This window comes from Eubalaena glacialis, chromosome 11 (genome assembly GCF_028564815.1).
Source record: "Eubalaena glacialis isolate mEubGla1 chromosome 11, mEubGla1.1.hap2.+ XY, whole genome shotgun sequence".
In the NCBI taxonomy this organism is placed as follows: Eukaryota; Metazoa; Chordata; class Mammalia; order Artiodactyla; family Balaenidae; genus Eubalaena; species Eubalaena glacialis.
This window is the reverse complement of record NC_083726.1, coordinates 28,770,788-28,786,553: the sequence shown is the minus strand read 5'-3', so window position 1 is coordinate 28,786,553 and position 15,766 is coordinate 28,770,788. Positions and strand designations below refer to the sequence as shown.

The following is a 15,766-nucleotide window of genomic DNA, read 5'->3' as shown; positions in this document are numbered from 1 at the left end:
ATGAGGGTAAGGCCCTAATGATGAGATTAGTGGCCTTATAAGAAGAGGAAGAAAGAGAGAGACAGCTCTCTCTGCAACATAAGGACACAGCAAGAAGGCCTTTGCAAACAAGGAAAAGAACTCTCACCAGCTGGCACCTTTATCTTGGACTTCCCACTCTCCGGAACTGTGAGAAATAAATTTCTGTTGTTCAAGCCACCCAGTCTCTGGCACTTTGTCATGGCAAGCGCAAGCTAAGACACCTCCTGTGGATGTTTCCAGTCTGGCCTCAAATATACTGCAGTCTGTCTTTTTTATATGCTAACTACAGTAGTTTAGGGAAAAAAAGTCTGCTAAAATCAACAATAAATAACCAGACTTGTGAAGTTGTATTTTACCTCCATGACGGAATAAAGATTTCCCATTAAAAGGCAAATCTTCTTTTTCAAAAGTTTGAATAGCAGGGTTCTTTAAAAAGAATTACATCTGTTTAAATACAGGTTGCTGGAGATACAAAACTCTAAGGAAAGTTTTTGGCTTTTATCCCATAGCATTTTTATTTGAGGATGAATTGCATTCATTTTAATCCGTGTTCAACTCTGAAGTTTCCTCCTTCCTGGTTTGGTTTTTCCCTTTATTGACATGCAAACAAGCATATATTGTCTGTTAGTTTCATTAGTATTATTTCTATTCCTTATCTTATCTATTCTTTCTGGAGGCAGTGTTGTGTGGGGAAAGAACACTGGTTTCAGAGTTCAGAGACCTGTTTTCATTCTGTCTTACTAGCTGAGAGAGTCTGAGCAAATCATTTAATTTTTCCTCTGTATTCCTACCAGTAAAATGAGAACACTAATACCTGCAAAATTTAGCTCATGGGATTTTTGTAAGGATTACATGAGTAATTCTAGCAACTGTAATTTTCCTCAACAAACATAACTAACCAAGTTTACTAAGCGTCTACCATGTGCCATGGACTGTGCAAGGCTCTGGGAACAGAATGATAAAAAATAGAAGTTTTTAAACAGTTATTTTAAATAACACATTGCATCGGCCAAGAATCTCACAGACTTATAGAGAAAGCAGATAAATAAACACATAAATACAAGGCATGTAATGCGTTCTCTTGGAGTACTTTGTCCTTCTAGCTTTATCGAGGCTTGTAACTCTGTTATTATCTATGTCCTTCGTCTCCTTTTAATGTCTCTTTTCCTTGCAAGGTTATGGGCTCCATGAGGGCATTGTCTATTTTTGCTAGTCACTCTATCCACGGTGCCCTCAGCATAATTATTTAGGAACTGGGAGAAAAAGGAAAAAGTCTGGGGAATCCACTTGAGAAATTCAGTATGATATTATTTCCAAAGCCATTCAATGTTAAATGACATTTGCAGTTGAATCCTAAAAGCAGAGGCAAACCCCACCATCCATTTTTGCATAAATGGAGAGCTTTGCCTTCTTCTCATTCTTTGCAGATCAGTTAACTACATATAATCCCTATTACTGGACTGATTTTTTTTCTCAGCCCTGATTTTACATGAGTAAATAATAAAGTCAGGTACCAGTTTTCATCCTCTCAGACTAAATTGCATTAAACCAACAACAACAATGAAAAAGAAAAGCAAAATTGATTGGCTTCATTTCCTGGGTATACAAGGATGCTCCAATGAAATAATAGCCTTAAGTATTTCATGGTTAGACTCTTTCCACACATTTCTGGTTTCAAGCTGCAGCTGTGCCCGGGTTGTCCTTGCAGTAAATATATCACCAGGGTGTGTAATCTTGTTCTGTAACCTCCTGCAAATCCCAGGGATGTGCAGAATTCATCAGCTCCAAGGTATGTGAGGCTGGAGTTTGAAGAGAAAATCCTCTCCCTCTTACAATTCCAAACATATTAAAGAAATGCCCTTAGCAGGGATTTTTACTGATAGGTCCCCTTCACCATAGTGCTGTGGATGTGTGTGTGTATAATTCTTTGACTAAGAGGAGTTTACAGAAACTGGGTCCTGAAGGAACACAGAATTTTGACTGGAATCTGCCATTAATTTATTCTGTTTTCTAAAACCTGATCCCCAGAAAAGAGATCCATTAGAAATCATAACTGAAAACAGTTAATTCTGGTTGGGTTGAGATTATATTTTTAAAGGATATGCCTTTATCACTGATATTTATTGTGCCCTGCAAATTAGAAAACGAAATCAGAAGGATGTTCATAATTTGGAAAAAAATCTCAGAGATTCTCCAAGTTTGTTAATTTTGTTGTTGTTGTTGTTTTGTTTTTACTCTCCAGAGTGAAGGGAAGGTTGATGGAGTACGCTGATTTAAAGCAAACAGGCCCTTTGGCTCTGAAAATCAGCTCAATAGTAAATAGCTGGGATTTTCTAGCCATTCTGACCTTATTTGAGAAGATTATATTGTTTTGTCAGGTCAGAGCTTGTGTCAGAGAGCCAAGTGTCAACTTTCCACTTAAATATTAGGCAGGCAGGAGTCAGTATGTCTGGTTACACAGGACACAATCTGTCCTTAACTTGCAGAACTATACTTGCTCTTTGTTGCAGAAACAGTTTTCCATGAGATCTCCAAATAGTACTGATGTGTAGGAAAGAAACCTTTATCTCATTATTTCTCCCCAAGCAGCAGATGCCTCTATGATAATAGGAAAATAAGAATATTATTGAATTTTCCTAATGGCGTCAACTTACTACCCTCAAGTCTGGTATTTTTCAAAGCCCATTAAAGGCTGGAATCCATGGATCTTTTAGAAGCCCATTCCCATTCTCCAAAAACACAAAGGAGAAGATCTACTATTGTGTACACTAGAATGATATGTCTCCAAAAGGTTTGAATAATCATTTATTATTGAATAATAACCTAATCTCATCACATTATAACTTTCCTTAAGAGCAATTTATACCACCTCTCAGAGAGACAGAGAGAGGGAGAGAAAGAGAGAGAGAGAAAATAGGATGGGAAAATTACTAAAATCTCTCAACTGTCTAGGTTTGTTGGGGTAATTTGATCTTTTCCTCTGAGGCACACAGGGAATAGTATTTACTGAGACTAATGTTATCAAGATGGTGAAGATTCGCCCTTGATCTGTAGGCTTTGAAATGCTGCAGGAGTAAATGTAAATGGGTAATGCTCACCTGTGTTACTCAGCTACTCAGGAAAGACATACTATAGACCCTGGCTCCTTCCCTACTAACCCTCCTTTCCTAGCACATACCCTCTCCCACACAAAGTAGATTCGAAATTCATAATCAAATTACAGGCAGTTGGAGAGCCCAGCCACTGAAGAAAATTGTTTTCCACAAGTCACCTTCGTGATTTGCAAATGTTGGAAAAGCAATGCTAAAACTGTTAATTTTTAATGATAGATCACCATTGAAAGCATTTAATTTAGGAGCTAATACATAATCCCAAACCCTATACCTGTCATGTTTGATTTCTCTATCTTTTTGCAAAGATCCGTTTTCTTTTATACTCAACTCAGTTCATATGATGAGAACTGGGATTGGTAAAACCTACTTTCAGTGGAAGAGTTCTGAAAATGCTTACAAATTGATGTTACCCTTTAGTTCATTTAAAAAAAAAAATTGAATAGACTTAGAAGTGTTGGTATGAATTCAATTCACCATATGTCCACTTAATGATTATTTGGAAACAACAAGGAACAGACCTCCCACAGACAACTCTCTTTATTACTAGATTTCTTCAAAGCAGGGGCTTAGAATACAATGTGTTTTGAGCTTGAGAATGGATAGAAAGTTGGCCCCAAATAGACTAGTAAATGAATTTAACTGGCCCCTTGCATAGTTATCCAGAGAGATCTTTTTTACAATAAATACAATGAATTGTAGCCTTTTATCCCTTTGTAGTCAAAAGCATTATACATTCAATATTAGAAAATGTGGAAGGAAAGGGTTATAATGGCAAGAAGAAGTGGTGAAATCTATCACATAAAATTTTTGCAATACCAAAGAATCCTGACTCTGCAGAGAAAAGGTCTGGGTTCAAGTTTGGCAAATTATTTAATTTTTAGCATCTTAATTTCTAATATAGTGATATAATAACTGTCTTTTGATTCTTGTAAGAATTAAAATAGAAAATATATAAAAATGGTAATTTATAGGGCTCTAGACAAATAGGCTGGGGTTTAGGACAGTGTCTGCAGAGAACTGAACAGTAGCAGAGAGAGTAACTTAGATTTATTGAGAGTTTACTATGTGCCATGCACCATGCTAGGCACTTCTCTTCCAAGATCAGTTTTAATACTCAGAAAGGAAGATATTATCTCTGTTTTAGAAACAAGGCTCAGAGAAAAATCTGTTAGGAGTTAGTGAAGCTAAAAATTAAAACTCATGTCTTTTTAACTCCAAGGATGGTCTGGCTCAACAGCATGTTGATGAGAGCTATTACATGTTCCCTCTAACATTAAATACCCCTCTCTCCCCATTTACCTCTCCAACATCCTCACCCTCTCCACCACCCTCACACCACGGCTGAAAGGGAGGAAGGCGCTGAGCCAATAGTAGCCAGAAGCCTCCAAATTTTCTAATATATCCCAATCCACCAGCTCAAAGTTCTGAGCTGAGAGAATAATGAGAAAAGCAAAAAACGGTCATACAAACAATGGTGACACTACATTGCGGTCTTTTATTGAATGCCACTGACCTCATCAGTTTGACCAATTTAAGGTGAATTGATGGTTGGATGCATCAATATCAAGGGTGAATACCCTGAATACTCAGATTAAAACTCAAATTGGTTTTGAAATTCAGAATTATTTTGATATTGGATATTTTCACGGTTAATGGTACTGAAAGACCTCACTGCATAAATGCTTTGACCTCAGAAATCTGGTGAGATATAGAAGGAGATTACATTTATGTCCTTATTCTTTCGAGCTGTCTAATGGAGAAAGTGGATGGATGATTGACCTCTGCTATAGAGGACATTTCAGCAAGAAAACAAGTCATTCGACTCTTCATATAGCTTTCTCAACTAGGCAGCCAAGTTTACCAAAGATTATTATGTTTTCCTCTGAATCTTCAGGAGGTCACTGTATAAAGTCTCCTCTCTTTGGGAAACATTTCAAGAGGAGCTTATTCTAGGAGGCTTTCTTGCGGGGAGAAGGTGGCCAGGGGTCAATTTTGGCAGGATATTTTCAGCCCATAGATTAGGTTGTTTATAAGCCCACAAACACATTCCCTTCTGTTAAATAGACTGAAACAAACTTACATCACTCCCCATAACATTTTCTAACATATAATGTTTCTTTCTTTGACATGCAAACTATTTTGTAGGATGGCAAACATCCAGAAGGAATTGCAAAATTCAAGCAATTACTCAGATCCTCTAACCCCAAAATGTTCTAATATTTGTTTCATTAAAATATTTTGCAAATGGCCAGATCATTGTCTAGGTTTTGTGGCTTTCATCCTAAAAACAATATCATTTAGATGGTGCTTCAACTTAGGCCTGCATAAGTGGTATCATAGTTATAACTCTTTTTTTTTTTTCCCTAAAACATCTTGTTTTCAGTAAAAGAGATCAGGAACTTGGTGATAATGGATTGTGAAAACAAAGAAATAGCAACAAGAAAAACTACCCAATGGTGCCTTTATCCTAGTTTCTCTTGGCTCAGAACATCTTTAAAAGTGGCAAGCATTTCCCCAGGGGCATCATCCAACCAACAGCTTGAAAAAACAGTGTTTTTTAGAAGCTTCTGGTCGTGAGAATGAATTGACGGGATTACTAGGGGGCTTGTCCAGCCAGAGTCTTTGTTCCATTAATAAAATGGCAGCAGTGACTATGGAAGAAAAACAAATTTTAATAATAGTAAAGCAACTCAAAAACACAGTGCGCTGGCTAGAGCGGTCCTTAGGTTCTGGGAAATTAGAGCAATTGTCCCCAGTGCCCACGTAGGGGGTGTGCGTGTGGAGCACAGGCACGTGTGTGGGGGGAGGGGCTATACTGCAGCTGGGTGTTTGGAGGAGAAAAATCTCTCCAGCTGTTGCCGAACAAGAGTAGGGTCTAGTTCATACATAATGCAGGCAGGCAGTTAGGCATGCCCATGCATATTATCTGACGTATATGTCGCAGAGGGAACAAATAGCCATTTCAACCTCAAGTCCTTCTAGGGAGGATAGAATGAAAGGCCCTTTTGTCCTTTTGTGCACTTTGAAGGTGGGTCTGCAACGAGGTCTGCAAGTAGGGCCTGGAGAGAAACGCTACTCCTTCGGGGAGCCCCTCTTTGGCCAGCCTGGAGGGGAAATGTTTTGAAGCATATGCTAATAAAATACATATCTGATTATTAACTCACTTCCAAGGGAAGCACAAACTCTCTGCTTAATTTCTCTTAGGATTTCATGTACAATGCCGTCAGAAAAATGTATCTTAAGCTTTTTCATCACCTACTCTTTCTATTCAATCTCCTTCGGCCATCATCATCAAGAAGAAATTAATTTCCGGCTTTAGTGAGGAAAGTTTCAGCTTCCCAAATGAACCAGACTTTCCTTCCTGCTTTATCTTTTCAACCCCTTTTTCTTTGGACTGTACACAAACACACACACACATTCTGTCATGATAAGGGTACAATCTTAGAGCTGCTTTCCAAGCTAAACCTGCCTGCCTTCTTTCACTGAACTGCCAAATTGTATGGTGATATGTTTGAGAGATACCTAAAAAAAAAGTCAGAATGCTGCTCAGTGTACAAATTTATGGAGCTCATAAGTTGTGAGTACATATGATGAATCTATATGGTGATATTTATTACCATCCTTCCCCCCTCCTCCTCTTTCTAGAATCTTTACTCTCTTCTTGCTGCTTCTATCCACAGGGTATGGTAAAGACAAACATCTTACATTGTAATTCTGATCCCAGGTCAGAGGTGATTGGTGTGGGGTTGGCTAATGAAGTGGGATATTTTTTTTCCCCTCGGGACAAAGAAAATAGGCTGGTCTTTCTACTCAGAGCTGTAAAGTTCCAAAGATGTCGGCTGTAATGTTTTCCACATGTGGCAAAGAGAAAGTGAATTCTAAAAGTTCTGTTGTCCTTGGTTGCAATTTTTCTCTGAGATCAAGGAAAAGTAATCTTCTTTTCTTAGGTTCCATGAAACATCTCAGTATCCTCATTCATAATAAATTATCGTCTAAGCTAGTTTGAATTGAGTCTCTGTCCCTTACCGGGAAAAAAGTCCCAAGTAATACAGTAGCTATCTTTCAAAAGAAAGCCAAACTTTGTTTCTGGTGTGGGTCAGAGTTCCTCACTGTGAAGAGAGGCAGCACCTTACTTAGAGAAAAGACAGCAGGATTTAGTGCCAAAGGTTGTTTTAAATTCTTGTTTTGTCTTTTACTAGCTTTGTGCCCTTGGGTAAATCACTTAACCTCTCTGATAATATTATCGCCCTTCCTTCCTTCAAATGACTAATTTTTTTAGGTTTAGAAATAGCACATGTAAAGTAGCAAGACTATAATTGGTACACAATAAATGGTAACTATACTCTAAAAATAACTATTGCAAGTACTTAAAAGGAACTCTCAAAAGTGTAAAACTGCGAAGCAGACTACGAGTTTATTCAGCTCACTTTTTTCTTCTTTTCTCCCTCCTCCTTCCCTCCTTTCCTCCTTCTCTCCCTTTCTTCCTCCCTTTTCAGTTTATTTCCCTTTTAGAGAACGAGAGATTGTGCAGAAATTCAAGTGTTCACTCATTTGGTTGCTAGGAAGTAGCTAGAGGTTTAGTGTAGAGCTCCCTGTGAACACACATTCTTGCCAGAATAATTTTCTCAATTGTTTCAGATCCACTGCTTCTGGGTCCAATATTTTCAATATAACCCTCTGTCTTAGTTGGGACCTCAACTATTCAGAGGCAGAGATGTACTTACCAGTGGTTAACTGGGGAGTGCTGTGGGAACAACACCTGTGGGTGAGTGAGCATCAGGGGGCAGCAGGAGTAGACACTGACCTGTGATGCAGGTGTCACTGGGGCCTCCGTCCATCCCCCCACACAAGAAGCTCTAGCGCTGGGATGGCCCTTCAGAGTTGTCCCAAGGAGAGGCAAGGCAGCTGGGTCTTTTTGCCCCTTCATCCAGGATGAATCCAGGTTGCAGACTACTCTCAGGAGAGGATGTAACCTGGGACAAGGCAGGGCCCTTTAAAGGGTAGTCTGAGCAGTCAGCAGCCAGTACTCCCAAGAGCTGGAAGAATGAGTCTTTGGGTCCGGAAGGGGATATCTGACCAGGGCATCACAGCATCCACCACTCTGTGATTCAGGAGTGTGTGTCTTTTAATCCATCACTGTACTAACTGAATATTGAGCAAAGGGCTCCTTATGCAGTAGAGGAGTCAATTGTGAAAACATCTGAAGAACATATTTTTAAAACATCTCTCTTTGCTCCCTTAATCTCAGAGTATGTGCTGGCTTCTATGGCTTGGAAAAGATACTCTTCAGTCACAGTCTGCTACACGGAAAATACTCCTTGTGGCAGAAAGTGATTGTAAGATGTTACCAATTATAGTCTCACTTCTACTATCCAAACGAGGTGCTAAAATCCATGTGTTGAGGCCATCACCTCCATTTTAGGATGGTGCATTTTAAATCTCTAGATGGATTGATCCTAGGAAATGTATCAGTAATCTCTGTAATCCAATAGGGCACTAAGACAAAAGACCTGCATTGTCAGCACAGGCTGGGAAAGCACCCGATGTACTAAAACAGATGAGGCATGAAATTCAGGGCCTCTAAGGACTGGCTGTAATGGATTAATAAAAAACAGAGAACTAAATCGAGGAGAATTTAAAAATTTGCCCTACCTTATTTTATATCTCATTCAAAATATGACAACAAAATACTTGATCATTCTAATCAAGTTAGAAATAGATCTCTTTTGAGGACATCTGACGGATTCATTACAGGCTTTATTTGGATCCCAAAGCCGAGGCATTTACCCCTGAACAGTTCTGCTGTGGGATTTCCACACCCAGGACTTTGTTGAAGGTTCAATTGTTCTTTCACTTATGGGGCCTCTACGACACTAAAAGTCATTGGGCACTTCTATTTATGTTTTCCAATAATTTTTTTGCTACCACCGTGCCTATCTAAACATCTGGTCAAATGACTAATTTCAGAGTGGGAGGAAACATTAAATTGACATCATGCTTTCCAAAAAATGTGTCAATAGGAGAATTATACTTCTAAGCTAATCATGTTGATTTATGTACCATGGTAGGTATTTGTAGCTTTGGATGCCCAGAATTTTTTTTTTCTCCTGGAAACTACTGGCCTTCTAATCCCATCCATATGGTTGTATAAGGAGTACAAAGTTTTTACATGGCCATGCCCTGCCTCTGCCATAGTTGATTGTTTTAGGAATAAGCATCTGACAAAGGTAGGGTCAATGTTTTCTCTTCCCAGAATTTAAAAATTTAAGGCAGAGAAATCAGACTCTCATTGCCTGTGGGACCCTCCAGGTATAAACCTTGGAGACCATAGATGGCCTTGGTCCCTGTAGAGCATGCCATTATGCACAGAGAAGCAGAGAAGAGAGAAAACAATAGATGGAGAAAAAGAGTGGGCGATGTATAAATACCTACTTCCAATTTTTTCTAAAGCTTAAACGAATCCCTAACTTTTGCAAAGTTTGACCAATCAGCCCTTATCTGATTACTTCAAGTAGCTCAGTATCTTTCCTATGAATACCCTTTGCTGCCAGTGCAAATTGTATTTCTATCATCTGTAATTAAATAACAGTTACAACTAAATAAATATACACATAATATAAATTGAAGCCTCTCTTTCCCTGAGACCAGTGGTGTATTAGTTTCTTAGGGCTGCAATAACAAACAACCACACACTTAGTGACTTAAAACTAAAAATTTATTCTCTCACAGTTCTGGGGGCCAGAAGTCCAAAATAAAGGCATCCAAGGGATGGGGCTTCCCGGGTGGCACAGTGGTTGAGAGTCTGCCTGCCAGTGCAGGGGATACGGGTTCGAGCCCTGGTCTGGGACGATCCCACATGCCGCGGAGCAACTGGGCCCGTGAGCCACAATTACTGAGCCTGCGCGTCTGGAGCCCGTGCTCCGCAACAAGAGAGGCCGCGATAGTGAGAGGCCCGCGCACCGCGATGAAGAGTGGCCCCCACTTGCCACAACTGGAGAAAGCCCTCGCACAGAAACGAAGACCCAACACAGCCATAAATAAATAAATAAATAAATTTAATACTTGCTACTCTAACTAGCTCCTCTGACATCTCTCTGTATTCACTATTAAAAAAAAAAAAGAAATGGGTGGAATGGATAAGGAGGAGGTCTGGCAAATTTGTATACTTCTAAAAAAAAAAAAAAAAAAAAAGGCATCCAAGGGAGAATCCTTCCTTACCTCTTCCTGCTTCTGGCAACTGAAGGTTTTCCTTAACCTGTGGTGGCTTACGTTTTTCTGCCTGTGTCTTTAGTATCTCTCTGTCTGAGTCCCTGTGACTCTCTGATCTCCTCTGCCTCTCTCTTGGAAGGACATCAGTCATTGGATTTAGGGCCCACATAAATCCAGGATTATCTCATCTTGAGATCCTTACCTATATTTGTAAAGTCTCTTTTTTCCAAATAAGGTCACATTTACAGGTCAGTTCCTGGTGAAATTATGGTTTGAGGAATCACTGTTCAACCCAATACAATTGGTTCTCAAAGCAAGGGTGATTTTGCCCTCCAGGGTCTCTCTGCCTGGAAACATTTTTGATTGTCACTACTTGGGTGGGTGGCCATAGCCAGGAGTGCTGCTCAAGATCCTAAAATGCACAGGACAGTCCCCTACAACAAAGAATTATCTAGGCCCTAATGTCACGAGTGGTTGAGAAACCCTGCTTTAGACCTATGACCATTGTGGTAATATACTAACCTGCCTAATGCTGACTACAGACAACTCAAATAAATGCTAACTAAATACTGAGACTGCATACTGAGACTGACCTTATAGAACTGGCTGTCCATCACTGAGGGGAGTCATTACCACATAACATAATAAAAAACCAATTGCAACTAATGTAAGTGCTATGAAGCAGGATATTTACCTAATTATTTTATACATGTAAAGTCATATAGTTCTGAAGATCTTCTTTACATATTTCTATAAGCTTAAGATGAATATTTTTCTTATTTTCATCTTTCTGAAACCTGAAATGTATATAATGTATACGTTTAAAGTTTATATTCAATGTGACACCGATTCTCATTTTGCCTTAAAAACTATTATTAAATTGATGTTGTTTCTTAAAATGAGTGTTATCTTAGACTCAAAGACATATTATCATAGTTTATATTTTCCTTCTAAAAAGCACGGAGGTACACAGATAGAAAGTGCTCTCTAAGTGCTTTCCTTTTTTTTGGTACAAATTGCAAGTCCTTATGCAAGATGTATTGAATCAGAATCCCTGGAAGCAGCATTTTACCAGGTTTTTCAGGTGATTCACCTTTAGATGATCCAGTAGGTGTTCACTCTCCAGATCTGGAGATTATTAATATGAAGAAAATACTAGGTTTGGAGAGAGGGTTTTAGTCTTCCACTAATACTCTGATCTTGGGTAATCTAATTAACCTCTTTGAACATTACTTTCTTCATTCAACTAGTGGTTCTCAAATTTCTGTGTGCATTAAGATAACCTTGATTGATGCAAATATTATCTCAGAGAATCCATGAGTCTATAATGATATAAATTAATAGATGAATGAATAAATAAATGGGAGAGAAGGAACAGCTCTTTCTTACAGTAGAATCCCAACTACTACGTATGGAGGGAATGGTAAAGTTAGAAAATCATCAGTAAATGCTGAAACTAGTGGTAAAAATTTGACGAAGAACAGGATATTTATATACTTTCAAAGTATCTCCCCACAAATTATTGATATTTAGTTACAAAGTGAAAAATAGTAACTCTACAGTAAATAAACCTGGCAGACGCCGCCTTAACTAAGTGACTAAAGCTAATATCCCCAACATTAGGACAAAGTGACATCGTGTGCCTCCTGATATGCTGTAGCAAGAGAAACCCAATGCCACTTTAGGGATGTTCCTGTCAAAAATGCAAGACCTGAATTTAATTAAGGGGAGACATCAGATAAACCCAAACTGAAGATCACTCTACAAAATAACTAAAATGTATGCTCAAAGAATATCAAGGTCAAGAAACACAATGAAAAACTGAGGAACTCTTCCAGATTAAAGAGACATGAAAACTAAATACAACGTATGACCCTGGATAGAACAATTGACAAAATTTGAATATAGATTGTGGATTAGATAATATATAGTAGTGTATTAATATTAAATTTCCTGATTTTGATCATTAAAGTGTAGTTATGTAATGGAACTATCTTATTCTTGAGAAGTCCATACCAAAGTATTTAGGGGTAAAGGACATGATTTCTGCAACCTACTCAAATGGTTTCTAGAAAGAAAAAAATTATCTATGTATGTATGTATGTATCTATCTATCTATCATCTTCTATCTATCTAGACATAGATACTATAATGAAGCAGAAGATGTCAAAATGTAAAAATTAATTAATCTGGGGAGAGAGTTGTTTATACTATCTTTGCAACTTTAAGTAGATACCAAATAAAAAGTTAAATAATAACCCCATTCCCATTCTTTCCTCATTTTTTGGAGATGAATACTGACTATGTATGTGCTGCAAAGAATAAAGACAAAAAGAGACGAGGAGAGTAATTGATAGAGTGTAGTTGAAAGTTTTTTTCCTGATTAAAGATTTTTATTATTCATTTTAAAACTTTTGGAAGGCAATTAGCTCGCTCACTATCAGAAATTGAGTTCATACGCCGAAAGGTTGGACATCAAATGCCATAAGGACAGCTTTGAGGGAAGATCTTTGAAAATGCCCTGGAGTAGGGCTATCATACTATAATGTGCATGAAAATCACCTGGGGACCTTGTTAAATGCAGATTCTGACTCAGCGAGTCTGGAGCAGGCCGAGATTCTGTATTTCTAACAAGCTTCCAAGATGCTGCTGTTCTGAACACTCTGAAAAGCAAGTCTAAGTCTAGAGTGTCCTCAGATCTGCTGCTTGTTCTTGTAGCTTTACTGGATACCCAGCCACGTCCACTTGTTTACACGTTGTCTTTGGCAGAGTTGCATAGTTGCAACAGAGACCTTTTAGGCCACAACCCCTGAACTGTTTATTACCTGGCCATTTTACAGAAAAGATTTGAGGACCCCTGGTCTAGCGTGATTAAAAATGACAGAATCTGGAATCAGAATGTGTAAATTTGCATTCTGGCTTTGCCATGTATGAACTTTGTGCCTTGGGCCAGTCAGCTTCTCAGAGCCAGTTTCCTGTTTAGGGAGGGGATCATAATAGTGCAGGTTTCACAAAGCTGTTGGAGGATTGAGCAAAACCATACAGGTAAAGAATTTAGCATACAAACGTATATGTGCCTAAGATACCTGGGGAGCCTGTTAAAGGTCTAAATTCCTAGGCTCCTCTTCCAGCGGTTTGATTCAGGAAGTCTGGGGCGGGGCCTGGGAATCTGTGTTTGAAGCATGCTTCCCAGGGGATTCTGAGGCAAGTGAATCATAAAGCCACACTTGGAGGCAAACATCCAGCAAGTTCTTGTTTCACCACATGCTCCTGACCCCACTCCCCCATTTTTCCTCCTTCCCCTCCTCCCTCTTCTCATTTCTTTAGCATGCCCAGCCAAGTGAAGCTCTGTCTTGCTGCCTTGATCTCCTCTGACTCCAGAAGCTCTAATCAACCAGCCCCTACCCCCAAGTTTGCTTTCCAACTTGTGCCCACACTCCCAGCTGTAGACTTTTGTTCCTAACTTATTAACCACTCTCTGGAATGGACCTTTTACTCACTTCATGCTCAGAATTCCTTTTGGATGATTATGATTTTACCCCCTGGCATATCTGTTCTTGCCCTCCCTTGACTCTATCTTAACACGGTGCTCTGCAAGTTCAACCTGGCTGTGACCTAGACTCATCTCTTAGCTGAGGCCTGACCATCATTTAGTTGGAGGAACTGGTGAGTGGTTCCTATTGTCATTGCCAGAAGACAGTTGATGGAGCAACTCAATATCTGGTCCACAGGTGATCTAAGAAGGTTATTGTCATTTCCAAACAAGTCGTGTCTTCCTTTGAAATTACTTTGCCCTAGAAGTAGCAGATTCAAAGTGTTCTGAAAATCAGTGCTATTCATATCCTACCGTACAACATATATTCACTAATGTAACAGTGGACTCTGAAAGTTCTCAACTGCCTCCCTAAGCCCCACTCACACCTCACACACACACAAATAAAAAGCTTCACTAATTTGAACAGATTTTGATATTTCTGAAGAAAGAAAGTTATGAAATGAATATTAAAACTCTTATGATCACAATTTCTTAAGAATGTTTTTTACCTGTCAAGAATTCAGGGGTATCTAGAAATTTTCATTATGTACCAGTAATTAGCTTAGAAGTTAAGAAAATCAGACACTGAATCTTTCTGAGTAGCCCCAAATTACCCTTTGACATCCCAATTACTGGAGGAACAAAAGGTGTCATTTCTGTAGACATACTTAGCGTTAGAGCTCATTTCTGAGCTAATTGAAAGTCACATTTTAATATCATTTTTACAGTTCAGAAATTCTACTCTAGTTACCTTTGACCCCTGATTAGACTATTCTCAGGATGTGATTTTTTTTTTCTCCTGTCTACAAGCTACATCAGGTGGAATACTTTGCTTAACAAAAGTCTAAGAAATTTTGGAAATGCTTTGAGAGTTTTTGTTTTTTTCATAAGGTAAAAGAAAAAAGAGAGTCATATTTATTTCACCTTATTTCCAGTCATAGAGATTGCTTTTGCTTTAGTTTGAGAAAATGAGGCCCTGAATATACATACAAATTATTTTGAAATTCTCTTAATCAAGCAGAAATGATTATATTTGGTTATGATGTTTATCTTATCCATTTTTAGCATAAGATGTGGTCATTTAATTTTTTTTTTTTTTTCACTTGTAGCAGCATGTTGAATGATAAGTTACTCTCCTTTCTTCCCTACCTGTGATCCTGCTCCCACTTCATTCTATAGGTGTAGGACATATTCATGTATTGAAGTAGAAGTATAAAGATGAAAAAGTTGAAAGAATAGAGAGGTCATGTTACGGATGATGAGAGCATAAGGAAGAAATTAGTCTTGTATCTGCACATTTTTTTTTAAATCATGAAAACAAAATTTGAATAAAATAGGAAAAAATGTCAACATTCTTTCCAATCTAAGAGAAAAACTTGGTTATCACAGCAATGCTATCATTTATTGATTACTTTTTGACAGGCTATGTGCTAAACAGTTCATCCACTCATTCATTCACTTTTTCAATAATTAAAAAAATGTTTGTTAAGCCCCTGCTCCATGCATTATTCTTAGTACCAAGGTGCTAGGGATGAAACAAAGTTTCTCCTCCCATGAGAGAAGACATCTAGTTCCCTGACCAGGAATCAAACCCATGCCTTCAGCAGTGAAACTGCAGAGTCCTAACCACTGGACCACCAGGGGATTCCCAATATATTCTAATCTTGGAAGAGAGACAATAAGCATAGAGGCAAATATATAATGTGTTAAGTGAGATATAAAAGGGAATGGAGAGAAAGGAAGGTAAGAGCATCATCTTGGATAGGTTATTCAACACAGGCTGTTTAATAAGCTGGAGTCTGAACATAGCTCTGAAGACAGTAAGAGAGGGAGCCCGGAGAATATCTAAGGGGACGAGTGTTCTAGGCAGAGGGAAGAGGAAATGTGA

At 38.6% G+C, this 15,766-nt stretch overlaps 1 long non-coding RNA gene across 8 annotated transcripts in view; it reads right to left on the bottom strand.

Moving 5' to 3' along the window:
* Positions 1–15,766, bottom strand: part of LOC133100991 (uncharacterized) — a 495,678-nt gene that overhangs the window by 31,679 nt on the left and 448,233 nt on the right. The window contains exon 7 of one of the 8 annotated variants that reach the window (XR_009702567.1): positions 7,945–8,107. The exons of the other annotated variants lie outside the window; for them this stretch is intronic. This is a non-coding gene — a long non-coding RNA (uncharacterized LOC133100991). Of the gene's footprint in view, positions 1–7,944; positions 8,108–15,766 lie in introns of those variants that run through there. 8 annotated transcript variants of the gene reach the window in all.